Here is a 27,462-nt window from a genome sequence, read left to right as displayed (position 1 = left end):
AATGGACTTCCAAAGGTATTTATAGCAGTACTCAATTTTCACCTTGTTTGATGACTTTAAACTTTTAATACTCTCTATCTATCAATATTTTAGAGGGAAAAAAATATAGTGACCCAGCGTATGGCTTAAAGAAAGTATTTCATAAACTTGAGCACATATTCTGGACACATTTATAGTAAAGCACAAACATGTGTAGCATTATATTTAACAGTAAATTTTGGAAACAACATAAATATACATCTATGTGAGAGTAAAATTATGTATATTTATACAAAGAAATTCTGAGTAATCATTACTCAGATTAATACACAATAATGAGAGGAAAGATGCAAACTAAAGGACAGGGTGAAAACTATAATTGCATTTTTATAAAAGCTATGACATGTACACACATGTTTCTATATTTAAAATAAAAAGCATGAAAAGACATACATCAAATCTTTAATAGTGGTTACCTCTGGGGAAAGATATTACAGCGAAGACTTTTACTTTGTAACTTTCTGAAAACTCAGATTTTTTTTAAAAAACATATTTCTTTTGTAATTAACAAAAATTCTGGAGAATGGGGAGGGAGAGGGAACCTTGAATTAAAAACACAGAAATGGGTCCAGCCCAGAGAGGTCATCTCGGAAAGGCCATGTCCACCATTTCCATCAAAGAAGATGCTCCTTGTATGAAGACTCTATGGAAGGAGGTGGCAGAGTTCCTGGATTATCTAGTTAATTGTTATACAACCTGAATAGTGAAAAAAAATTCTTCCTTTTATCCAACCCCTTCTTTTTATTTTCAGCTCAAAGGCTAATCCTTTTGTTCTTTCCTCAGGAGCTATAGAAAACAGATGGTCATACCATCCGTTGAATTTGTCAATGAATCACACAAAACCAACAGTGTTTTTCTGAAGGGACAATATTGTGTTCGACAACACAGAATGACATATCCCAGTTTGCTCCTCACACAGAAACTTACCAGACTTTATTACTAATGAGCTATTCAAAGGGATTTTACCAGATGTATTTAATTCAACAAGTATTAATTCGGTGTCTCCTGTGGACTTGGTATTTTATTATAAGCTGTGGAGGGCCCTTTAGAAATCTAAAATTTCATGGTAGGGAGGGAAAAAATGACAATGAGATAAACAATTTGGAGAAGTTTAAGATTAAATAGGAGAAAGAACTCATTATTTGTTGTTGTTGCTGTTGTTACAAAGTATAAACAAGATCTTTAGAGTTGAGACTAGGCTAAAAAGAGCGAGAGAGAAATTTTATGACCTTTTTAAAATTTACTATTTCATTTTGTCTTCCTCTAATTTTTTTTTTTTTTCTGTATTTACTATTTGCCAGAAAGGTCAGGTAAGCTTTGGAAAGGAGAGCACTGCAAGTGAGGCCAGGACACACAGCAAAGTAGAGGCAAGAAGACTAAAAGAGGCTTTTCAGCCACTAAGGCATCCAGGGATGACAGCTGGGTGGACAGTGGTGACCCAGACATTCGGAAGGAGACTTTACGTGGCTTGATGACAGACTGGCAAGGTTTCCGCCTCGACAACAAAAACAGCTGTTCCTGTAACTGACAGAAACAGTGAAGAAAAATGTTGGATTTGAGAAGAGGGCTTAATGTGATGTAGAAAAACTATGTCAGTATGCGGAAATAGGAAGGCAGTTTGAAAAGTCAAAATCTGACCCAGATTTATCACTCAGGAGAGGGAGTCCCCACTTCGTGCTCCCTCCTCACTTTCTACACTTTACAGCTTTCTGCTGTTAGCATGAGTTTGGTAGCGACTCCAGTTCCTCTCGCTCTCTCATATTCACATCGAAAGGTAAAACTCTTCACATGCCAAGCATCCTGCCTCTGCCTAATCCAAATCCACAAAAAAATGCACTATGCCACAGAGAAGGGCAAAAAATCAGCACTCTATTAATCGCTGGTAGGCTGTGTATTTTTCCTTCCTATTAAAAAACATATATTACTCACACTGAGAAGTTGTAGTATTTTTGCATTTTCTTTAGTTATCCATCGTACAGACCAAGAAATTAAGTCAAACATCCTTGCTACCAAAATAAAAGCAAATGTTACTTGAAATCAGGCAACAACATAATGGGATTAAAAGAAATATACGTACATCCTTTGGGCCTAAGTGGAGGAAACAGATAACTGACACTTCCTCACATCCACTCTATGTTCTCAGACTTTTTAAAGATGCAGAAAAGCACACATTTATTTGGTTACACTTACAGTAACCCCCAGTTTGCCTTGCTAATCGCAGGAAGCTCAGAGTCATCCCTTTTTCTTTTGCGCATCAGCACAGTTCTTTTCAGATTCTGTCAGCCTGTTGTGCTAACACTCTTTGAACAAGAAAACTGTCCATTGGTGTAACATTTTTCTCCAACATGAAACTCAACAGGCTTCGGAAAACCTCCAAAATTCTACATAGACTTAACTTTAGGATTTTGAGAATCTCTTACTCATCTGAACTTACCATTTTACTTCTGAAAGAGTTATCGTCTATCCTCATTGACACTCAAATGAAAAATTAAAAGCCATTCAATCTTTCAACATGAATAATGGCCGAAGTGATGGCAGAACTCTTCTTTATTACCATGTTCCATTTGCTCAGCTTTTCCTCCTCAATCATGTTGTTTAATTTCTCGTCAGCTAAGCATATCGTTGGATTAATAAAACAATTTTCCCCTACACTGTGTCATTTCTGCAGTGAAGGTTTTCTGTTTACCTGACTACATCCTTAAGCTCAAAAAACATGAATGAGCTATACTAAACCATCTCAAATATTCTGCACTTGCATTGTGTTTGGCAAATGAATTACACACAGTGAGCCATGTCTTGAAATCTAATGCATAGTGATTACTTCGTTTTAGGACCATCTTTTAACAGGCATCCATAATGATAAGAACAGTAGTTGAGGTTTCCCTAGGGAATCTTTGATGAATCTTACCATTTTCTTCGCAGCATTTCCACAGCCTAATGAAAATCTCCCCTGGACCCATCAGTAAACTCATCCAAATAAAAAAAAAAAAAAAAAGGGAGAACAAATCCAAAGCACAGGATAATACAGAAGAAGCTTCTTTCAGCAGGCTCTGCATGTTACCTGTAAAGACAACTCAAGACCCACACTGGGTAATGTCTTCACATGTGGTAAGCAATTCTCAAATGCCACTGTCTGCCCACAGGGTAGGAAGAATGTCATCAGACACTTTTAATAATTAAAATGTTTGAGTTCGCAAATTATTTTCTATTTTCATATAAGCTAGAATGAATACTAGTTTATATGAATGAATACTCATATGCATTCTAATATGTCTTTTTCAGTTACGTGAGAAGTATATAAATTTATAACTCAAATGTGAAATGCCGCGCATAGTACTTATTTATAGTGGAACCAACAATAACACACACTTCTCAATTTAATTCTCTTCTAAAATGACAGTTTTTGACATGTAAATTGTTGGTATCATTATTAAAGTGCTCAAAAAATACTGCTACAAATTCTATACCAAAGCAAGGTGGAGGCAATGATGCTGCCCTAATCTTACTTTGCCCTGGAAATATATCATATGTCACACATTCCTCAGAGGCAGAAGAATGACCAGGCCCCAGAGATATACATCATAAGCAGGAGGTAGGCATGGCTTTTAAGAAAATCTTTCATTTCTCCCATCTTCACACTACTCTCCAGAAAGAAGAGTACTGCGATGGTTGGAGAGAGTAAGGGGAGAGTGGTCTCTAAGACTGGGTGGGGTTTCATTTTGCTCATCAGAACTTTGAGTGCATGGGGCTGTAGAATCTCTCCCATCTCCTTGCTTCCCATGAGACTTTTGGGCAGTGGCTGGACTATAGATTCCTATAGGACAAGGACATACCCGATGACTCTAATATTCTGACTTTCTTTATTCTCTTGACAAAGCGGGAAGGAGGCAGGCAGAAACTAGTAACTCCCTTGATCCCGAAGTGTTCCCCTTTCTAAATATGGATAAGAAAGCAAAAAGGGCATCCTGTAGGAAAAGGCATTACATCACCCACTTTTTTCTTTGTGTATTTTCTATTCTTCTATGAAATTAGGTAGAATAGGTCTACAGGTATCTCCCTTGGAATCCCATCCATACCCCAAACTCACTTCGGTCACTAGGTACCACTGAAGAGCACCCTGGGGTAGCTCTCCACCAAGCATTAAAGCAGTCTCTTGTCATTCATTCCTTCCTTCTGATTTGTTTCTGATTGAGTTTCCAGTGACCACATAATTTATCATCCAAATAAGGATATTCCTGAGACTGAAAAGGAATCTTTTAATAAGTGAACTGGGACAACCAGAGATATATACTAGAATTGTCCCAGGCAAACCAGAAAATTATGGTATGAATTTTTTTCTCATTATGAAGTAAAAAGACTATATATTTGAGTTTGGGCCTTGGGAACTATGAAGGATTGGTTTGGGCCTACTTTAGTTTTTAAGCCATTCTGGAGCACTGGTGAGGCTTGGGAAAGGAGGTCACAAGTTCATAGGTCCAGATGTGCTTAACTGAGATCTACAGTGGGGTTTAAGGGCAAAGCATCTATATTCTTGTACTTTGATTCATCATCTATGCATAAGCATATCAGGGACTTTAAGAACAAAATGTAGGTACTTCTTAGTCTAATGGCTAAAGCACCACCATAGAAACTTAAGAGCATCCATTTCATTATTTACAACACAAAGAATAATTCTAAATCATTCCTCCCTGAATTGATTCCCTCTCTCTTCCAAAGGCCTGGATCTCACTTATAGACCACAATCTAGAAACACCTGCTCCACACTAGCTATTCCCTCAGAGTCTTTGAAAAGTAACAAAGGATCTATATGACTCTAAAAGATGAAATCATTATTTTATGCTGCCATTATTTTTGAATGAGAGTTACATTGTTTTCAATCTAAATGAATAACCCCCCAAAATGTTTTTTAATGATTCTTCCTGTTTACATATCCAATGAGGAAAGGCATTCCAATTTACACTATCATTTTGCTGTCATATTGTTTGGAAACATTTTCCAAAGAAGATAACTCTAAAAAACTTTCTGTTTAAGTAAACACTAGCAGACCCTCTGCACTTATATTTATGCTCAAGTTCACTGAGACTCCAATGCAAAGCCATCTTGCTTTTTAAAGAGACCACGGTTAGATGACTAGTGAGTAATTTCTGTCTCTTCGTCCCTAATCCCAATCATGCAGATAAACTTGAACAAAATGAAAAGAACTTAAGAACTATGTGCCCAAGGGAGAAGATGATAAAAAAGCAGAACAAGTCCATTATAATTTGTTTAAGAGTTTGACAGGTTTAGGTGGGCATTAAAAAAAATCACTTATAATTTTAATTTTTAAGACACTCAGAGGGGAAAAAAAAGAAAGAAAGACAAGATTCCCTGGGAAAGGGAAAATGCTCCCTTAGTAAAATAAAATGCCTCTGGAAGAAAAACTGGAAAATGAATCCAGGGTTGAAAATGAGCATCATGAATGAACATGCAACACCAGAAGCAAGCAGTCCAGCCCTAGACTAGCTAAAACAATCCTGACAAAGAAGAATGAAGCAGGAAAAATCATTCTACCCAATATTAAGGTTTATTATATAGCTACAATAATCAAGACAGTGTGGTGTTGGCAGAGAGGTAGACACATAAATCAAAGAAATATGATATAGAACACAGAAATAGACCTATACAAATATGCCTAACTGATTTTTGACAAAGTCACAAAAATATTCAAAGGAGGAAGAATAGTCTATTCAACAAATGGTGCTAGAACAAGTGGATATCCATCGGCAGAAAAATGAGTATTGATCTAAACCTCAAACTTCATACAAAATGTACTCAAAATGGATCATGGGCTTAAATGTAACTTAGTTTGACACCAAAGGCATGATCCATAAAAGGCAAAACTGATCATTTGAACCTTATCGAAAGTAAAAACTTTTACTCTATGAAAACCAATGTGAAGAGAATGGAAAAGACAACTTTAAGACTGGGAGAAAATATTTGCAAATTACACACATGTTAACCTAAAAAGAAAAAGGCTTTCAAAGTGAGAGAGACAACAAGCATTTATTTGAGATCAAAGAATAGCCTGAGAAGCACTGATTCAAGCAGAAACTCAGATAATGTTCCGATTAGCAAAGGCAAGGGGAATTTATGAGAAAGGGAAGTAGAACAATTACATCAATAGAAGGAAGACATTTCTATTGGTTCAGATAACATAATGATGTTAATTATAAACAATTTTTAAATTTTTAGTCCGGTAACCATTAGTCTGGTAGTTATAATACTTGCTTTCTTGCTATCCCTGCAAACAGTTCTTTGGGACGTAAGGTTGCTTTAGGCCCAGCCCAAAGGATATTCTGCCATGCTTTAACAGTCCAATAATTTGAGGCATACGACTTTCCTCTGGCATAGCGGCTCTAGCTCCATTTTAAAGTGGCTCCGTTTACAGATTTTTTTGACACACATGACAAAGGACTAGTATCTACAACATATAACAAATTCTCAAACCTCAACATTTTTTAAAAAATCCAATTAGAAAATGGGCAAAATACCTGAAAGGACGTCTGACTGAAGAGAATAAGTAGATGGCAAGCACATGAAAAGATATTCAATGTTATTAGTCATTCAGGAAATGCAAATTTAAAATATAATGAGATCACTTCACACCTATCAGAATGGATAAAATGAAAATAGTGATACCGCCATACCGGTGAGAATGCAAAATGGTACAGCCACCCTGGAAAACAGTTTGTCAGTTTATTATAGACTAAACATTTGATCAGCAATTGTGTCCTTGTGCATTTTACTCAAAAAAAAAAAAAAAAAAGAAAATGTTTATACAAAAAAGGGGGGAAAAAACTGTACATGAACATTCACAACAATTTTATTTGTAATAGCCAAAAACTGGAAATGGCCAAGATGCCTTTCAACAGGTGAGTGGTTAGGTCAACTGTGGTATATATAATAAATATATATGTATGTATGTGTATATAAAATAAATTAAAAGGGATGGACTCGCTATAATAACTTGGATAAATTCCAGGTTAGTGAAATCTAGATTGCTGAGTGAAAAAAAAGTCAATCGCAAAAGGTTAATGTTTATTGCTCCACTAACATAAAATTTTTGAAATGACAAAATTTTAGAAACTGAGGACAGATAAGCAGTTGTCAGGGGTTAGACGCAGAGGCAGGATGGAGGTGGCTGTAATAGTAGGGATCCTTGTGTTGCTGGAACTGTTCAGTATTTTGATTGTGGAGATGGATACAAAAAACCTACATAGGTGATAAAGCTGCATAAAACTAAATACATATATCCATACAAATGAGTACAAGTAAAATTGAAGATATCTCAATAAGATTGGTGGATTGTATCAATGTCAATATCCTCAATCCTATATTATACTACAGTTTGATAAAATGTTACAATAAGGGATCTTGCTGTACTCTTTCGTGAAAATACATATGAATCTACAATCACCTTAAAATTTTTCTATTACAAAAATATTGTTAAAGTACCATTAAGATGTACACTTTATAATACTAAGTAAAAGTATTAACATACAAAACTAGTAGAACTATGTGAATTTTCTTAAAATGTGAGCATGTGATCATATAGTTATACATTATGAAAAAAGATTAAGAGAAAATGCTGTTCTTGTTAGTGTCTATCATTTCTGGGTAGTGGAATTATAATACTGTTACTTGCTTTTTGTTTTTTTTTCTCACATTTTTAACTTATTTTCCAAATAGTCTATAATGACTATATTGTTTTTATACTCCAATGCCATTAAAAATGCTTGATATCAAAAGGGAAACATCATTCATGTTATATTTTTTATCAAGCACAAAGTCAAAGAATGCAGCTTGTCTGAGGGTTAGAATATTTTAAGAAACTATTTGCGGTAGAAATGTTGAATTTAGAAATGATAAATACTTCTTTTGATGTAATTAATAAAACTCACTCTACATACTTTCATTCAGTCGATACCATCTTTTCTATTTTAGAAATAAGGCTTTCAGTAGAGCTATAAGGTACAAATGTAGATCTTCAGAGGCTTATGTAGCCCTGAGTAACTGCTCTCTCCCTTTCTGCTGTCAGGAGAGCACCAAGGGTTCTGACATTGGAAATACAGGGCCACTGGGAGAAGTAGAAACTAAGCTGGAAAAACACAAACCAGTCTGTGGTAACTAGGAAATTAACACTCGCTTATTCCACGCCACCCCGCCCCGCCCCCCTCCGCAACTTATCTCCATTTGCTTCAGATGCTTCACAGGCCTCCACTTAACACTCTCTCACAACATGGTGCAAAACAAATCTGTCAGCTGCAAATATGGCCATGGCAACTTTTTCCCCAATTACTACAGTAACAAAGTGAACAGCAGAGAAAACACCTCAGAAAAGAATATATCACTCTTCTTGTCATGCTTGGTGCAATGACTGCAACTCTATTTTCTTTGGACCCTGGCTTGTGGGATAATTTGCCTAATTAAACTGTAGGTAGTCACATCATACCTATGAACCACCCTGTAGCCTATTTCCATTTACTGGTCTTTGGGTTCAGAGAGTCTCAACAGACGAAAGCTCCACCTCTGAGGCATCTTGGAAATCTGTGGGGGCGTTGTCTAAATACAGAGAGGAAGGGAACTATCTCAGCAACTGGGAGTCAAGACTGGGAGTTTGTGGGCAGGGTACCTCAAAGAACTGCTATGGCATGCATCACTTAGAACTGCCCCAGTGGAGAGTAAATGAAATGTTAAGCCTCTGAGCCTAGAACCTTCCTTTAGTTCACATAAATGCAGAGCATGTTTTTTTTTACAGTTTTAATATATAATGCATGCATAATTGTGTAACATGAGAGGAAATTGCTACTTTGCTTTGCTGGGAACTTTACTAAGGTTTGTTTACCATTTCAGAAAATTGTGTTACCAGCAGCTTCCAGTTTTCAGTAGTCCATTCACTGCATCTGTAGCAGTGGGTTTTATAGTTGAAGTATCCATAAGGATTCTGTGTGTAAGCTCAAGCAGCTGATACTCCATTATGTCCTCTAGAGCCTTGCTAATGAAAGTGGGGTCTAAGACCTGTGGTACCAGCATCATCAGGGAGTTTGTTAGAAATGCAGAATTTCAGGCCCCACACCAGCACCAGAGCTGCTGAAACACAGTCTGCTTTTTACCATGATTCCCAAGAGAAGCACTGCCCTAGTGAACTTGGGCCAAAGAACGTATTGCACATACATCATTTACTATAAATTACTTTTTATTTTTATTTTCTGTAGTTAGGTTACTACATGACTTAATGAATTAGATCTATGAAAGGGTGTATTATCTATTTCATTTTAGGATATTAAAGGAAACACTAAAAGACTGTATTATAAAATAGAGAATCACTGAGTTGAGAAATACTAAGAAATTATTTACACGTTGCCAATTCTGTTTGTAGTTTTATTTTTCTATATTATCCCTGCCCTGGAAAAATAGTTGAACTACAGCTGACTGGAAAGGAAATAAATGTGACTTTTCTTGACTATGATTTTTGTACCCCAAATTGCTCTCATTGAGACAATGTGATATTATGTCACTAAAATGTGGCATCGAATGCAATTTGCCACTCACAAATGGAAACATTTGAAAATACATCACCCCTCTGAGACCCAGACATCAGTGAATTTAAGAGAAAACAAATGCTCCATAAACATTTCCCTTAAACAGTGTTATTACGGGATAAAGCAATTCACCTACTGCTTCTCATGAGGAAATATGCCTACACTTTCATCAAAGAAAGTTTTATTTTAAACTGAAGTAAAGACAAGGTTGGATTTTCCTGTAATACAATCAAATGACCCTGGGTTCCATGCTCCCATGCTCCAAATTGTCCCACCCACAGCTCCAATATATTTTAATTTCAAATTCACACTCAGTATCTTTTCTCCTAAATCTGTATTTTTCTTTTTTGTGCCTTCTTGCAAATCCTCCCTCCCCCTCAAAAATTCCAACCTCCTAATTCTACAAAAATGAGCAAAAATCACTGAGAATTAACTATGCCAGGCTATGGCTACACCACAATGAAAGAGACACAGTTCCCCTGGTGGAGAAGCTCACAGACAAGGAGAGCTCATAGTCTAGTCATATCATGCAAAACATTTTATGACATCTTAAATCTTCTCTCTCACTTGTTCCCACATTGAATCCATTGTCAGGACCTGTTGATTTTATTTCTGTGATATCTCTTCCACTTGTTTACTCCATCAGCACCTAATCTAACAAACTTAATTAGCTGCAGCTTAACTAACTAGAGGCTCAATTAACTGAAATACTTTTCATTCAACTTATGGGAAAAGAGGTTTTCACAAGCCAACAAGCTGAAAGCAAACAAATGGGCTACCTGTTATTTTTACCTGCCAGGTACACATTTCTGCTTCTTTGGACCATAGTGCCTCCATTTTCCTCTGGGAATCCATCTCCTGTATCTTTACCCTGGCTCAGTGCATGTAGTTACAGCGGGGTTGCTCCTTCCCCTTGGAGTAAGGGACAGCACAAAATCCAGCCTTGCCGGTCACAGGCCTAGGAGGGAGTGGGAGGAAGGAGTCACAGAACCCAAACCAGGCCAATGAGATTTAAATCTGGGACTTTGTTGGAAGAATGCCCCAAAAAAGTTCAATTTGCACTACAAATGCTATATGAGTAAACCTGCTGGAGTCCATTTGCTTACACAGGCAAAGCTCTCCCTTGAGAATCAAATGACTATGGAGGAAGAGAAAATCTAGCAGATGGAGTGGGGCTGAATCCTGATGACACACTCTTAGTTAATGCATCCCTCTCCTGATACTTTCACACTATTTTTTGCTAAAGCCAGTTTGAGTTGGCTTTCTGACACTTGTAACAAAAAAAATACAGAGGCTCCAAGTTATTTTTTAATTGCTGATTTTAGTGAAAAGCTTACAATAGGTCTATAAAACTTTAACCATTGTAATGGTCTATGTTAAAATCTGATATTTGGAATGATGCCTGTGAAATACCAAGTCATAATACTATAATATCCTGAATGATAAAAGGCAAAATTCTGATAAAATTACCCTACTTAACAAAACTAACAAAATGTGTGAGCTCTTTTAGATTGTCTAGAGAGACCATTCTCAGTGATTCTCAGGATACTTGTTCATTAAGGAAAAATATTTGGGGGCAAATGTGTATGACAGCCTGCAAACTGTTTTCCCTGCTTGGAAAGTCACAATGTATATTAGCATATTAAGTTCTGTATTTAAGAAACTTGCTTTCCAGTGATCTGTGACCACATAACAGTCTTTTTTAAAATTTATTTTTAGCAATACCCAGTAACATTTCACTAGAGAAAACTGCACTCAAGAGCCTACCAGCTCCATCTGAAGCACATTCCTATTCTTGTTTTCCCAGTTTGCTGCTGTATTAATAAAAATGTACGCACCTTGATTTTCAAAATCTAACAGAATTTAAATCCCACTATCACAGCATATCCCAAGACAATATACTTCCAGAAGTTATGCTGTCATCATCGTGTTATACTTCTCAATTTTATATTTGAGACTGCTGTGGTCACTTCTGCTGATATGTGAGCAAAAATAAAAAGGTATGCCTAACGAGACTAAAATCAACCCAGAAAATACGTGTTTAAATCAATTCTAACTAGTTTCTAATAGAAGTTAAAAACCTGCTTTATATAACCAAATAGCTATTATTAAATCAAAGTTAAAGTGCTACATTTCAGAATAGAATAAAACTCTGGTTGTAACTAATCACTCCAGAGTCAAAACTTAAACATTCTGTATTTGTGATTTAATTACATGACTCACATTACTTGAGCTGAATCTCAATTATAGGCACTGAGTTTTTTGTTTTTTTATTTTTTTTTAATGTGATCTGGCCATTCACAGATCAGATGTACTAACTTAAGAACAATGAAAAACAAAACTTAAAGAATAAGCTCAATGTTCGAATATGTGATAAAAATGTATGTTTTAAAAATTGCAGTGGTCAACAAAGTATGGTATCATTCATTCATGTCTGCATGCATATTTATTCATTTAATAGATATTGACTGATGGCCTACTCTGGGCTAAATGTTATGCTAGATAATGGGGACAGAGTGGTCAGCAAAATCAGACTTCTTCCCTTCCCTCATGTTATTGACTGAATTATGGCCCCATCCCCACCCCTGCCAAATTTGTAGATTGAAGTCTCACCCCCACTTTCTCAAAATGTGAGATGAGGCTTTTTAAGAGGTAATTGAGTTAAAATGAGGTCATTAGGGTGGGCCCTAATCCAATATGACCTATGTCCTTATAAGAAGAGGAGATTAGGACAGAGGTGCACTCAGAGGCAAGATCAGGTGAAGACACAAAAAGAAGGTGGTCATCTATGAGCCAGGAATGAAGACTCGGAAGATATCAAACCCTGCTGAGACCTTGATCTTGAACTTCTAGCCTCTGAAATTATGAGAAAATAAATTTCTGTTGTTTAAGCAATCCAGTCTATGATACTTTGTTATGATAGCCCTTGTACTCATAAAGCTTAAACTCTATTTGGAAAGACAGGCCTCTATCAAGTACTCACACAAACCCAGATCTGCATTTCTGACTTGGTACATGAAATCCATGTGCCAAGAGCCTACCAGCTCCTGTAGCAGAGTCCTGTAACAGAGAAGAGTGACCTGATAGGGAAGATCAAGAAGGCCCTCCCCGCAAAAGTGACACATGAACTGAGATGGGAAGGAGGGGGGTTACCAAAGTGAGAAGGGATGGGAAGTATATTCTAGGTAGAGAAAAGAGCACGTGCAAAGGCACTGTGGAGAAGAACATGAGGGACCCGAGGCAAGCTATGTGTCTGTGGAACAGAAAGTGCAGGGGTATAGTAGGCCAAGCTGTAGTGTTCAAGACAAGGAAGGAGTTATTATTAAGATCATATTCCAGGAGTCTGAGAACTTAGATAGAAAAAAAAATCACATTCTTATTTTAACTAACCTTTAACTAAAATTCAGCATTCCCTTCTATTATGTACATAGGAAACAAGTCATGGTAGTATTATAGCAAATCTGAAACCTTTTCTCTAATAGAAATTAGTAGTATTTTCATATCACATTGGGGTTCTTTCAGACACCTTGAAATTCATTTGCATTCATCATTTCTTTAAAATTATGGAGTTACTATACCTGGCTCTAAACTGGTTACTTAATACATTTAAAGAAGCTCGTATATGATTTTTATAATCCATATGCTACAAATTTATTTAAAATAATTTTTTAACTATTCAAATGTAATCATTTTCTTTGTAATATGATGCCTTCTTACACAGTGAAAAAATAGTATTCTGAGATGGTTTCTATAGATTGTATCAGGCTGTCAGGCACAAAATGTATAGGAACCCTTAAGATCCTTGTTTTATCTTTATTAGAAGATTAATTATTGGCTGTATCACTTGGACAAATTTTCTTAACATCTCTAAACCTCAGTTCTCTCACCTATAAAATGGGGACTTATCACAGTGTCTCACCAATATAGAGGACCTGATGAGTTAATACACACAAAATGCTTAGCATGGTGCTAGGACTTACTAATACTTAATAAATGGTAGATATTGTTTTTATTATTGATGAGAATCCATTGTGGAGCTTTAAGTAGAGGGAGGTATATAATGGTCAGGTTTATACTTTGAAAGATCATTCTGGCTCCAGCATACAGAATGCCTGAAAGGGATCTGAAAGGAGACCAAACTAGACTACTAGAGTAGCACTGCTTTTGAAGGATTTTCTAATCCAATACTAAAGTGTTTAGTAGAAGAAACCATTCTTCAAATCAGATCTTAAGTAGAAGCCAGATACATGAATTAGATAAAAGCAGAGCCACTCTGACTGAAGCTGGGTGTGGGAGCCCAGAGTCACATCAGCTCTGCGTTTCTCTTCTCCCAGAAAATCAATTCCTACACATTTATAAGAAACTCTTGAATCTACAAAGACCATAATTTGAAAACTGTTCACAGTTATCTTCTGATAGGACAATTCTGAAACTGCTCAAACTGTTAAATAATCCCAGGTTCTTATAAACTGAATGAGCACTCATTTCTCAATTTGCCTATATGTTAAGTTTCAGTAGAGATTCATTCATTTATTTGTTAAGTGCTACTCTGTGCCAGACATTGCTCTGAACACTGGGGACACAGCAGCTGTACTTATAGCATTAAGAGAAAAATCTAAAGGGCAGGTGAGACGAGGAAAAAAAATGAGAAACATATATGTAGTTATATTTGTAGAAGCATATATAGAAACATATATATAAATACACACACACACACATATATATATATATTTACATTTCATCACAATATAGATTAACATCTGTATGGCCACAACATTGTAAATGGTGACAAGCATATCTTACTTCTTGGCATCACAGCCCACTATAGATGAAATTCTAGACCACTTCCTTGAAGTTCTTACTTCTAGTGTTTTCTTTTTTCATCACATTCATTGCTTTTTATTTCCTCAAAGAACATCCCCATTTGTCTACCCTATCGTTATTTTAAATGCCCTCTGGCAGTGATGCCTAGTCTCTATTTCTTCTATATTCCCTTTTCTCCTAATACTTCTTGTGTGCTTTGCATTCTTTGAACAGATTCCTCCTCTGTTTTCAACCTCTTAGCCAAGCGAAAAGCTCAGTACTTCCCACTGAAGTATTAGGGCAGATAGAGCCATCTTCAAGTCAGCTGCAATATTCTTCCTGAAAACTATGCAATGAACCATCATTTCCCCAAAATCTGATCCCCATTTACAGGATAAAATCTTATTTAAATTACTAGGTACAAAGGGATTGAGTAGGAAAGAAAGTAAGATCTATGAAGACAGGGACTGCATCTGTTTTATTTATTATGTGCCCAGGGTTTAAAAGGGCAATTGGTAAAAGTGGTACTCAAGGTTGATGGATGGATAGACAGGTGGAAGGATGAGTGATGGGTGGGTAGATGAATGATTGGATAAATGGAAAAAAGGAAAGAATATAAGAACAGGGGTATAGGAAGGAACAACATGAAGAAAACTAAATATTGAGGGAAAAGTAGAACACAGAAAATGAAGTATATTAATTGAGAGGAGGAAAAATAGCCTACAGTGGCTTTGACTTATCCTACATAGTTTTATATAAGCTGTATAACCTTATGAGATTATATGAGATAATGAGATCTGTATAACCCTAAGATACCCTAGTACCATCATCAACGTCATCATCACTATCATTCCCATTTTGAGACTGAGACTTGACAACATTGTGAAATCTTCCTAAGATCAGACAACCTTTACATACATAGCTAAGGCCTGGGCCGATGTCTTCACTGTCCCCACTAATGGGTTCCAAGGCACCTGGAGCATAAAAAAAAAAAAAACACGCATAATTGGCCATGTTTTCAAGAAAGCCATGTGAGATCCTGAAAACATTGAAAATGAGAAGTGCAGGGAACGCCCATAATCGTAACTTCCTGGAGGATCTTTTTTAACTTGAAATATCTACTCCCTTGTCCCCTAAGGGGAATCAGGGTGGGTCTTCCTGGAGCGAACAAAGAAGGTCTGACCCAAGATCACGCAGGTGTATTCTAACAGGATGCCCACGTGCAGAGCCCTTACAGGAGGGGAAAATATGGGCAAAAAAATAAATAAATAAAAACAGACTTGTTTATCAGCAGAAAAACAATAAAGATGAAAATTAGTGCTGTAAAATGGAACCAGATAACTAAACAGAAAACAAGAGGTATTAAGAATATGACCTCCTATACTCTGTAATATATTCAAATTATGTTTTTAAGTTAGTCTAAACAGTAGCAACTGCAGTTATGTGTGTCAGGCATTGGACTAAGCAGGGTGTCCTTGAGCCACTCACTTAACTTTTCATGGTTTCCTCAGTAGGAACATGGGGATACCAGGGTCTAAATGAGGCTGTTATGAGGATTAACTGAAAGCGTGTATGTAAAGTGCTTTGGAAAATGCCTGGAAGGTAGTAAGTGTTCAAAATATGAACGGTTCTTACCACCACCCTGGGCTTATTATCATAGCAACTCAGTAAGGCAGATTCAATCGACTCCATTTTACAGAAAAGTAAACCGAAACTCCGTGAGCCATTCGCAGGGGATGAAGAGCAAAAGAGACTCATCAGAAAGTCCCTTTAATATTGACAGATGCTGACAATGCCAACAATTGATTCTGGCTAAGTTTTCTGTTCTTGTCCAATCATGTCTGGAAACTCATCCTGCTAATAGCAGGTGCCCTGACATTCCCCTTAACTCCTGCCCCTGTGACTAACCTCCCAGCTGCACTTCTCAAAGCAAGGCCCTCTAATGGGCAATAATGTGAATGTACTAAAAAGCAGAAATCTATTATTTACAACCAAAGACTTCCATGACAAAATGCTGCAATTACTACTAACTACTCTGGCTGCATGACTCCCTGAACAGATGAAATCATTGGTTTCCTTTATACTTTATTTTTCCTATTGAATGACTTTTTTTGTGTGGATATTTTGGCACTACTACTACATCAGGGTACAAAATGAGAAATTTCTTTTGTATATAAGGTTGCTTATGTTCAAGGGAAATTTAGTAAACTAGATGAGTATTTATTATAAAAAGTAATTATAGATGGAAAGAGGGAAGGAAGAAGGTCACCAAACTAATAAGCTTATTAATACATAAAGGCCATGTGAAATCCATTCTCATAAATTCTGCCAGACAGTCACCTTCCACATAGGTAACTGGTAAGATAAAAAAGGATAAGAAATAACTAAGTTAGAGAAAGGAAGACAATGTGGACATGAGTGCAGAAGAGAGATGTTTTGGGCACGAGAGTGTTAAGCGGAAGCCCAGAACTGATGTAGGCATCGCCTGATCACAGACCTGCCAATCATGTCACGGGAAGAGTACTACAAAACTCACACTCAGCACGGACCAAAAGGATACATGTGAACTTAGAGAAAAGAGGATATGCACCCTACACACACTTCCTTTAGTGGACCTCATATCTGCTGCTCCCTCACACCAAATGCTATTATTTAAACAGCCAACTCCTCATTTCTCAGGTCTCAATCTCGTCATTTTTTTCTTCACAGCACTTATGATCTGAAATATCAAGTTCACTTACTCATTGACCTTTTTTAAATTATCTGCTTCACAAAGCTCACTATATATTGTTGATGACTGAATCTGGAGCGGATGCTTAGACATCTTCTAAGGATAAATAACGCATTCGAAAGCCATTCAATGTATGAACTGTTGGGGCGGATATAAAGAAATCTCATTTCATCTGCACACTCCAAGAGCTCAGTTTTGGCTGCATGCTGTGTTGGGAAGTCATCCCAATCAAAATCCCTACCACTAGGAAAGGATTCTGTGGTTGATTTGTGATGTCTGCCATGTGTGCGGCAACAAGTATGCCAGTGTTTTACTCATTCTTTACTCATCCTCCATCACCTAGGATGCTTTCCTTGTTTCTACCCTCCACAAGCAGCCAGACTGCTCCTCCTCCTAAAGGTAAGGCAGATCCTATCACTGGACTTCTCAAAACCCTTCAAAGAAGCCCTTCTCACTCAGAGTAAAATCCAGCGGTCATTCATCACTCACCTTCCCTCTCACCCAATGAGGCATTGGCCTCTTCTCTGTTCTTCAAACACAACAAGAACATTTCTGCCTCCCGGAAGCACTTTCCTCCATCAGAAACATCCTCTTTCCCCAAATATCCATAAGCCCAGATTCCTTACTTCCTGCAGCAACTATCACTGTATCTGGGTGGCCTACCTTGCTTGCTCGATGTAAAATAGCCCTCCTTCACCATCGCTTTCCATAATTTCATCCAGCTTCATTCTTCTTTATAACATTTTCTACTTGACATGCAAATACATTTATCATCTACTACCTCCCTCCAGCCCTTCCCGTGCTCATCCAATACCTAAACCCCATTAAGGAAGGCATATTATCCTCTTTATTCATGAGGTATCCAGAACACTTAGAACAATACTTGGCACACAGGACTCCCCAATACACGTGTTGAATGAATAATGAATTCCCACTGATACTTATGATAATTAAGGCCTATTTTCATCTAAAGAACAGCTTATCTACCCCTCAAAACACATCTATGTGAGTCCCATACTTTGCCACCCTCCTGCCAGAAACCATAAACCCAATTTCCCAATTTGAAACAATTGTGATGAAAAGTCAAATAGAAGCACACATTTGTAAAAGGTGAAAGATTTACATGATGTGAAGAAAAATTAGGGTATAGAAACACATATTTGGATTCTCATTAAAAAGCAATCTATCTCACTATGAAACACGTGTAATAAAGAAACAACACAGAAGGAAAAGCTCTCTCGTAACACCTTGTACGTTTTCCCTAAAGCAGTAATTTTCATAATGTGACCCCAGATTCAGCATCAGAATCCCCTGGGCACTTGCTAAAAATGGAAATTCTTAGGCCCTACTCTAGACCCACTGAATCATAAACTTTGAAGGTAGGGGCCCAGAAATCTGTGTTTTTATAAGCCCTCCAAAGGATTGTGATACACACTCAAGTTTGAGAACTACTGCCGTGAAGGAAGATGTGAGGTCTTAGAAATTTATTTTAACTAGGCACAATCTTATTCTTTTGACTTACAAATTAAAAAAGATGATTATAAGGTGGGTGCGACAGCCCTTAAATAATAAACAGTACATTTTATCCTATCCTCTTAATGGAATTGTCATTTTGGCTAGTAATTATACATAAATGGATCTAATGTTTTAAATATTTTTTTAAATAAGGCTTTGTATTCCATGGCTGCCCTGGGTCTACTTATAAATAAAACTGAGCAACCACATCTAATTTCATCCTAATGTTGAGATTGTTTCAGGTAGCAGTTCTGATAATTAGCAAGAATTAGCAAATTAAAAAATGACTATAAAACGTCATATAAGAAACCCTCGAAGGATAGAAAACATGAATGTCTAACAGCCCCATGTACAGAAATTTCAAAAAAGTCTTTACCTGAAGCTGTTCCTTTAATTGCTTCTAATGAAGTCAGTGTATGTGTTAATTAAATATTAAGTGCAAATGTGAGTACTTATAAGATGCAGCACAGCTCTTCAGATCACTAAAGTGCTCTAGCCACTCCCTAAATCTAAAGAGCAGGGAGAACGGGAGTCCGCAATCACTTAGTCAACAGCACCGTCTTACTGCATTGGGGCCAACATTAAGGCACTCATTATCAAATTTCAGAGACAAAAATTACGCCCATAATATGGCTTGAGGACAGTTTATATAAACAGGTTATCAATATTAATTGCTGGCCTTGTGCTAAGCACTACGTATATGTTGTTTAATTTTTGCACTAGCCAACGAAGGTTATATTTATTCCAAGTTATGAATGAAAAAAATGAGGTCCCAATAGTCAAAGTAACTCACCTAAAAATTCACAATTCATAAGAATAAAGAATAAAGACTGAACTTGAATCCAAGCAGCTTTCAATACAAGAATCACTTTTTTTTTCCTATCACATATGCAGCTCTCTTCAGCTTCCAAGACAAGCTCCAAATAAAGGCACTTTTACTACAGGACTAAGAAGGCCTTGAATATAAACTTCGTTTGCCAAGAAATGGTCTCTAGTGGACCCAGACATTCCTCTTTTTTCATTGATGCTCTGAATCATAGCTGTAAGTTTCTAACAAAACGAAATACATGGATTACAGTCAATATGAGCAAAAGAATAAAATAGAGGGAAAAATAATAAGAAATGGCTACACAGTTAGCCATGATAAAATTTTAATTTGAATATTTTCTGAGATTAGATTTCAGCTTATCAAGTGCTATGCAAGTTATATGCAAAGAGCACACAATGCCTGCATATATTCCCTAGGCCTGTTTTTTCCCCCCTCTCTTTAGGATATGGCTCTTGGGAAATCCAACTAGAAACAATGGAGCTCTAATCACCTTCTTGGCTTAGTGCTCTGGATGGAACATTTGCTGTGGTGAAGATGACAAATCTGAGGAAGATTTTTGATTGAGATTCAGTATATTGTTCACGAAGGAGCCCACTGGTCCCCTATAATAGCAGCATTAAATCCAAATGTTGAGAAGAATTTGTATGCAAATATCTTTTAAGTGTCAGTTTAAAAGGCCTCAGCCCCTTTACAGGCAGACTTTTGCCACTCTGCTTCTTTAAAAAATCAACGCACACAGGACAAACCACTTTTTGGGAGTAGTCACTCCCAAAAGGGTTTTCACGACTGAACCCAACACCTTTAAAATAAAGACTATGATGGAAAGAAAGGCAAGTCCAATGCCACTATAGCCTTTGGGGTCACCGGTGTAATTTAACATAGGGCATTTTGCAGACTACCCCAAGAGACACCTCTCATACGGCACACTCCTCTCCCTTTCTAGAATCACCATGCCTTTTCCTTCTTGGCCTTTTCACTTATTCTTTAACTCTTTTTGATTCTTCTACATCTATCACTTTGCACCCTTCAGGACTCAGCTTAAATGTCCCCTCCTCTGAGAGGCCTTCTCTGGCTAAAGAAGACTACTTAATTATTTTCTATCAGAATACTTCAACTACCTGTAATTATTTTATTTATTTTATCTACATATCAATTCCATATTTGAACTCCATAAATGCAAGGACTTTGTCTGTCTTAGCAACCAGTGTATCTCTAAAGCCTTGGTTTTTAATGCGTGCTGTCAAATAAATGAATAAATTAGCAGCTCCTTTTCAAAAAAAAATCCACTCCTAAAAGCTTGAGCTCAGTATAAATTTTCTTCCCCAGATCTGAGATGCAGGGCTGCCTCCCTGCTAAGAAAGAAGGAATGTACTTGCCTTCACAGAATACTTTCAAGCAGAATCTGGAGCAGAAACACTAAGGGGAGGGGCCTAAGAGGGGCAGCCCACCCTCCAAGTGCAGAAGCTCCATGCTACAGTTGACAATCTGCATCATTCGGGCTTCAAGGCATGATGTACTCCTCCCTACTGTTGGGGCAGAGGATGGCTGGCTTTCAGTCTTTGCTGCTATACTACTGAACCAGAAGATGAGCAAATCTGACAGCTGTTCTAATGCTGAGTAAATTTAACTAGAGTAATGAACACCATGAGGGCATTCACTGAACCCAGGAGTGTGGTATGTAAGTGAGGGCCCATGACTGGTGAGTCAATTATCTATTCTAATGCAAGCAAGACTGCCCTGGACAACTTTTCTCACTGATTAGAATAAAGACCCAATAAAAACGTGTCCAAGAAAATTTAAATACTCTCCCAGAGCTCTTTCTCATTTCATTAGATGCTCTGCCCTTAAGCAATTCTATCCAAGCCCAAGGCTTCAATTATTATCTCTACGCTGATGAGTCTTCCAGGCCGGACCTTTATCTGAGTAACTCTCACATATGCAACTGCCGCTTGGACACTACTACTTGGATATCTTGCAGGCATCTCAAACTCAAAATTGTGCAAAACTTGCCCAGGGTAATACTGATAGAAAGTGGCAGGTTAATTTCAGGTTTAGATGACACCAAAGAATACATAGTCTTTCCACCTCGTTGATGGGGATGCCTGCAGGAAAACTGAGAGGGAGGGGCAAATGTACTGATTTGCTTGGGTAAATGAACCTCAGGGAAATGAGTTCTAGATTGGTAATGACAGCGAAAACTGTCAATAAAATGCTACCCAACCTCCCATTAATCCGGGAATTGTTAACTTCAGTGTTAGCTGGAGATTTCTTATATATCGATGGGCTTAGAATTTCTTGTTTCAAGAAATAAACTTGCCTAGTATTCAGGGGTTTAGGGGGAAGCTAGTACAATATGAACAGCCTTTTATTGCTTACTTTGCTGTTTAAAAGTCTCAGTTAATGAAGACCTCCCAGTGCAGGGGGTAAGGAGTAGTGGAAAAAGAAAGGGGGTCGCCAATCCGCTAGTCACTTTTAATAATCCTCATAGGAAAATACCATTTCTTGAGCAACATTCTACAAGTCCAGCTGGCTATGTGTTCTGCCTCATTTATCTTTTAGTTCACCAACACGAATAGGCTGAGTTAGTCTCAAACCCTAAAAGGAACTCTGTTGTCCTTCGGGGACACAGTTCATTTGCAGTTTGTTTCCAAGCTCCAACTCTTTCCAATTTTCTTAGACACAGTTGCTTCCAAACAAGCACCAGCTCTAGGTATCAACTCAGCCGACTTGCCCAGAGATGACCATCCGTACTTCCCAGTGGGAGGCTCACATCAGACTGGCTGTCCTAGATTGCCTCATTTCCATATGCTTCCTCAGAAGTTTGGGACATTACCACTTGTCAGGTTTCTCCTGCCCTCAATCTTCTCTGTTTTCAATTATCTTTGTCCAGACAGATTATTCTCGTTCTGATTCTTTTTTTCTCATCTGATTTGGCACCAAGAACTTGTACACTTGACATATAAGTCAATGGGGCTTATGTGGTTCGTAAATTTAGAAATGCTATTGTAGATCTCTTTTTTCAATCATTATTTTAATCAGTTCTTGAGAATTTCTGTGCATCTGAATGCATGACCACATAATGATTCATTTTTTTAGATTCATTTTTTTAATGGCACAAGTAGCATTACAGTGTTCACACTTTGTAAAGATGCACCCACATAGTGAGCTAAATAGTTCTCCTCAGTTTTAGTCATGCAGTAGATCTCATCCCATTTCATTCTGCAGTAGGTGGACACTGTGAGCTATTTCTCATATTTACCTACTCTTCCAAATAATTCCCATTGTTTTCCTTCTAAACTCAAAACATGGCTTTCTACAGCTGCACAAATTCCTCAGTGGCTCTCTCAAATCCCTGATCAATTAAAAATGGCTCTGCCTGGCTAAATTTTTGGAGACCTTTGCTGAGGGTAAGGATCAGTCACAATTCGTCTCATATTACTTTCATACAGATATTGGATAAGACACTGATGCAGAGAATTTCAGAAGATTTTTAAAAAACTCTCATTCTCATGGTGTTAAGTCAAACTATGTTCTTATAGAGGTCTATTTGAAGCAGGAGAAAATAATATCTACACTCACATTTGGATAATAAAGTGATATTTCAAGTAATTTATTATTATTAGAGTGTGTTAACTGAGTATTTTTTCTGCTCTACGAAATTTCACAAAGCAGTTAGCAATCAGTGGCATACCAAGGCCAGCTATGAGGTACTCTGAGAATTTATTAAAATTCTAATTAAAGAAAGAGACCAATTAAAAGAGAGAAGACCAATAGCAACTGTACACCTAATCCCTTAAAAAACAATTGTGCATGTACATTTTAAAATGGTTAATTTTGTTATATGAATTTTAGCTCAATTTTTTAAAAAAGCAATTATGCGGCATGCTAAGTCAGTCTAAACAACCTGCAATGATGACGCTTCATCATTCACATTGGGGAACAGTAGATACTCTTATATTCAATTGTAGACCTTCCAGTTTATGGCTTCGACTAACTAATTCTTCAAAGCTAAATCATAATAGATATTGGACATCTTCACCTCTTCCTAGATAATTAGACCTTAACTCCTCCCATTCCAAAGATTCCTTGAGTGTGGAAAATAAATTTCAAAATCGAATGACTATTTTCTTGTTCAGACAAGACTAATGCACAGGTTTAGGGCAAATATGTCCTCTCAATATGGAAGCTAATGGGAGCTTAACACTGATTTTCTTATTAATTTACAAAAGAAATTCTTACAGCAGAGAGATTATTTACTTACTGCTATGTATTTCTGATTGAATTATCATCGTAGCATAAAATCTATTCCAAGCTCATGAGTTAAGCTCTCCTGTAAAAACACAAACTCTGATTCTGTTTGTAAGGATGTGCTTTGCAGTGCTTTCTACTCGACAAACAGTTCAGTAGGTCCAAACCAAGTTCTCCAATTAATTTTCTTTCTAATAGATACAATGAAAATATTAGCACTTTTGTTATATTTTGTTGGAAAACCCATTAGTAGAAAGTACACAGGCAAGTTTAAATTTCCCCTTGCTTTGCAGGTGGGATTTAAAACAAAATAATCCTAACTTTATATCAAATTGATCCTTCTGTTTGAAAGAATAAAATTTTCTGTTAAATAAAAAAAAAAGTTCTGAAATAGCAAACCATGGCAACTGTTGAAATGAATGAGCAAAATATTTAAAAGCCTCATTGGTATATTTAGTTGCTATTCCAGTAAAAATAAGGAACCTCTAAAACCTCTATCTTCCCTCAGTTTACCCAGGCTCCATTCACTGACTCACAGAGCGTCATTCACTTCCATTCACTGAAGCAGAGTGCTACAAATGGGGAAACCGTCAAAAATGAGCCAAGGTCCCAGTTTCAATGAGCTGGAAAACAGTGTTACAATACAATCTGCCATGTGATAAGGGTAGAGGAAAGCCCTGGGTGTCAGGCGAGAACCTGGCACAGCCTTGAGTGGAATGAAATCTGAGGAAGATCCAGTTATCAGGGGAAGAAAGCAAAGATTTGAGAAGAGGGAAATGGAAATGCAAAGATCCTAAGATGAAGCAGTTTAACCAGCATCACTGCCCTTCTGCTGACTATACAGTCACGAAGGTGATGGGGACGGGCAGGGGACATGGGGGCGGGGGTAGTGAATAGTAGAATGAGATGGAACTGAAAAAGCCAGATGGGGCTGGATACCACGGGGCCTTGTTGGCCATGATAATAAGTTTCTGCATTTTATTGTAATTTCAACAGGGAAACACTGAAGGCCTTTATTCAGGATACTCAATTTGCCTTAAGTCCAGTCCTATAATTCCATCTTTGCAAGGCATAAACAAAAATTTCCATACCAAAACCATCTGTGGATTTCATTCACCACTTCAAGTGAATCACCGTTTCAGCATGGCAGCAGGAAAAGTAAAGACTTGGCAAAAGATTTGGGGAGATGACAGCTTACTGATCAAACATGAACGTATTTGCTGTAGTTCCTGTGGATGGTGTAGAAACTTCTAAATCCAAAGTCTAACTAAACCTTACACATAGGAAACTTTTCATCAGTGCTGATTGGCAGGGCTCCTAAAATGTAACTTTCAAACTAAATCTGCCATTTCACACTTCCAAATTAAATATTTCATTACTGATATGCTTCAGTGCTATGCCACATAGAAGGACTTTGTAAGTAATCAAAATATGCAATCAGGATGGCAAGTGCATCCCTAAAGAAGAGAGTTATTAAACCACAAAGACGAAAGATATTTCACCAGCCCTGGATTTCAAACTTCCCTCTCATGTTTCTCATGTTTCTTTCTCAGAAAGCTTTTTTTTTTTTTTTTTTTTTTTTTTTTAAGGAACGCTTTCAAACTGCATCAATAGCTGAATCAGAGGAAAGCAAGTCAATAAAATATTGAGAATCAGAAGTCCTTTAAAAACTCAAGTTTATGGTCATGCCAGTCCAACCTGAGGCTGTGACTGTGTGAAGAATATAAAGCCAGATAGGCACAAAGAGTTAAGCATCATTAGATAAATCATCAATGTATACATATACATGATTTATCATTAGATAAATCATTAATGTGTGTATATATATACACACATAAATATATACATAAAGCATTTCATTATCAAAGGGTAGATAGAGAACAGGGCATAGTTCTGTATATGTCCTATTTATAAAAATCATCAACTCTATAAATGTAACCAACTTTCTATAAGTTAAAAAATAATCTTTAGAACCAACCTGATACACTTGATGTCTCTCCTACAACTAAACTTCCTCCAACCTGAGGTTCAGTGTTACTTCAACCATTACAGATGAGACTCAATCTAGCTTTTCCCTCTTTAAAAAAAAAAAAAATGCCAATCCTAATTAAATATGGGAATGATTAAAAAATGAACAAAGCCAATGAAGAGATGATAAGAGGACCAGGAGGAAAGGAAGGCCAGCTTTCATTGACAAAAGTATCCTCCGGCCTCTTGCAATTAAAAGTGAGGAGTCTGAGTGGAGCCCTTCTGTCCCTGTAGAAAGAGAGATGATGAGCTTGGAGCAGCAGCTACGCTTATTTGCTGAAGGAGGAAAGAGCACTACCATAGATGGGCTAAAAAAATATGGCTGAGAGATGCCATGCTGTCATTAATCCAGAAAAGCTTTATCTTCTTAAAAATGAATGTGGGAAGAAATGTTCTATCAATTGTTTCTTCTAATTGGAGCTTAAATAAACAGTAAGGTTAGCAAGTAGGTTAGTGGTAGTGGGGAAAAAGGGGGGAAAAGGAGGAAGATAAACAGAAGAAAAGAAGGGAGGATAGGAGAATAAAAGGATGAGAGTAGAGAAGAAGGCAAAAGAAGAAAGAAGAGAAAACAGAAAGAGAAGGAAAGAGACTAGACAGGAGATAGCATTCCGTTTCTTCTGGCATCTTCTGAAGAGACCTTGCCATTCTTCTCAATGAGCACTTCCCTTATTTTTCTTTCTTTCTCGCCAAATGCCAAGGTATCTGAAGGATGTGAAGAGAAGAAGGGAGGGTAAATCCAGCCAAGTAGGGAAGATTAATTTTCACATTACTTCCCCTATCTCTCAATGCTCTACAGGCTCTGTGTCCTCAGAGAAGGAAATCAGAGGTTTCATAAGAGTTAACAAATTGTTCTAATTTAACTAGAACTTAGAAGATCAGACAGACCCACACACTCCAGCTTTTATATGATAAAAATTAAATTTAAAACTAGCCCATAATTTTCAAATAAAGATGTGTGTGTTTATGTGTATATATGTGTTACACATATAATAGGTCTCTGTTCCCTTTTGTGTGACAGAAATTTGCTCTGCACTTACATTACTATATCTCAGTTTTTTCCAAATATAAAAAAGGACTGAGGAAACTAATGTGCAGCCTGACATATTTCTTAAACCAATCCCTGAGGCAGAGGCGCTTAGTGACATACTAGAAAATGAAAACCATCTCTCTGTTTCTAGTCCAATGCCTAGCACCTCAAAAGTTTTAAGAAAACATTTTTGAAGCTGTGTCTTTTGCCAAGTCTCTGTCTTTAAAAGTGAGTCAATTCTCCTCCCTCTGTTAATACTTCTGAGGTTTCTCTCCATGTTTAAGAGCCCCTATGCAGATGACTTTCAAATCTATTGGTTCCAGTCTATACCCTGAAACTCAGAACCACACATTCATTCAACAAATGCCAACTATGTTCCTGGTACAGTAATAGGTTTCAGGGATAATGCTATGAATGAAAGAATAAAAGTTCCTGACTTCATGGAGCTTGCACTCTAGCAAAGGAGAAACAATTAGTGAGAAACGATTACTATGAACTCCACAATGCCATGGTCATTGGACATAACAAACTCTGAGTGTAAAGATGAGATCAATCAGATAATGACTTCCAGAGGAAATGAGTTTAAAGTTTAGGAGCTAGATTTCTTTGAATATACTCTACTTCGTAGATTTTACTTTGAAACCATGTAAACATTTTATTT

At 37.1% G+C, this 27,462-nt stretch overlaps 1 protein-coding gene across 15 annotated transcripts in view; it reads right to left on the bottom strand.

Annotated features, from left to right (window-relative positions):
- MAGI1 (membrane associated guanylate kinase, WW and PDZ domain containing 1) overlaps nucleotides 1–27,462 on the bottom strand; it is a 542,794-nt gene that overhangs the window by 268,623 nt on the left and 246,709 nt on the right. The window lies entirely within an intron of this gene.

Source organism: Rousettus aegyptiacus, unplaced genomic scaffold (assembly GCF_014176215.1).
Source record: "Rousettus aegyptiacus isolate mRouAeg1 unplaced genomic scaffold, mRouAeg1.p scaffold_m13_p_4, whole genome shotgun sequence".
NCBI classification, from domain to species: Eukaryota; Metazoa; Chordata; class Mammalia; order Chiroptera; family Pteropodidae; genus Rousettus; species Rousettus aegyptiacus.
Note: the sequence above shows the minus strand (reverse complement) of the source record. Positions and strands in the feature narration are given on the sequence as shown.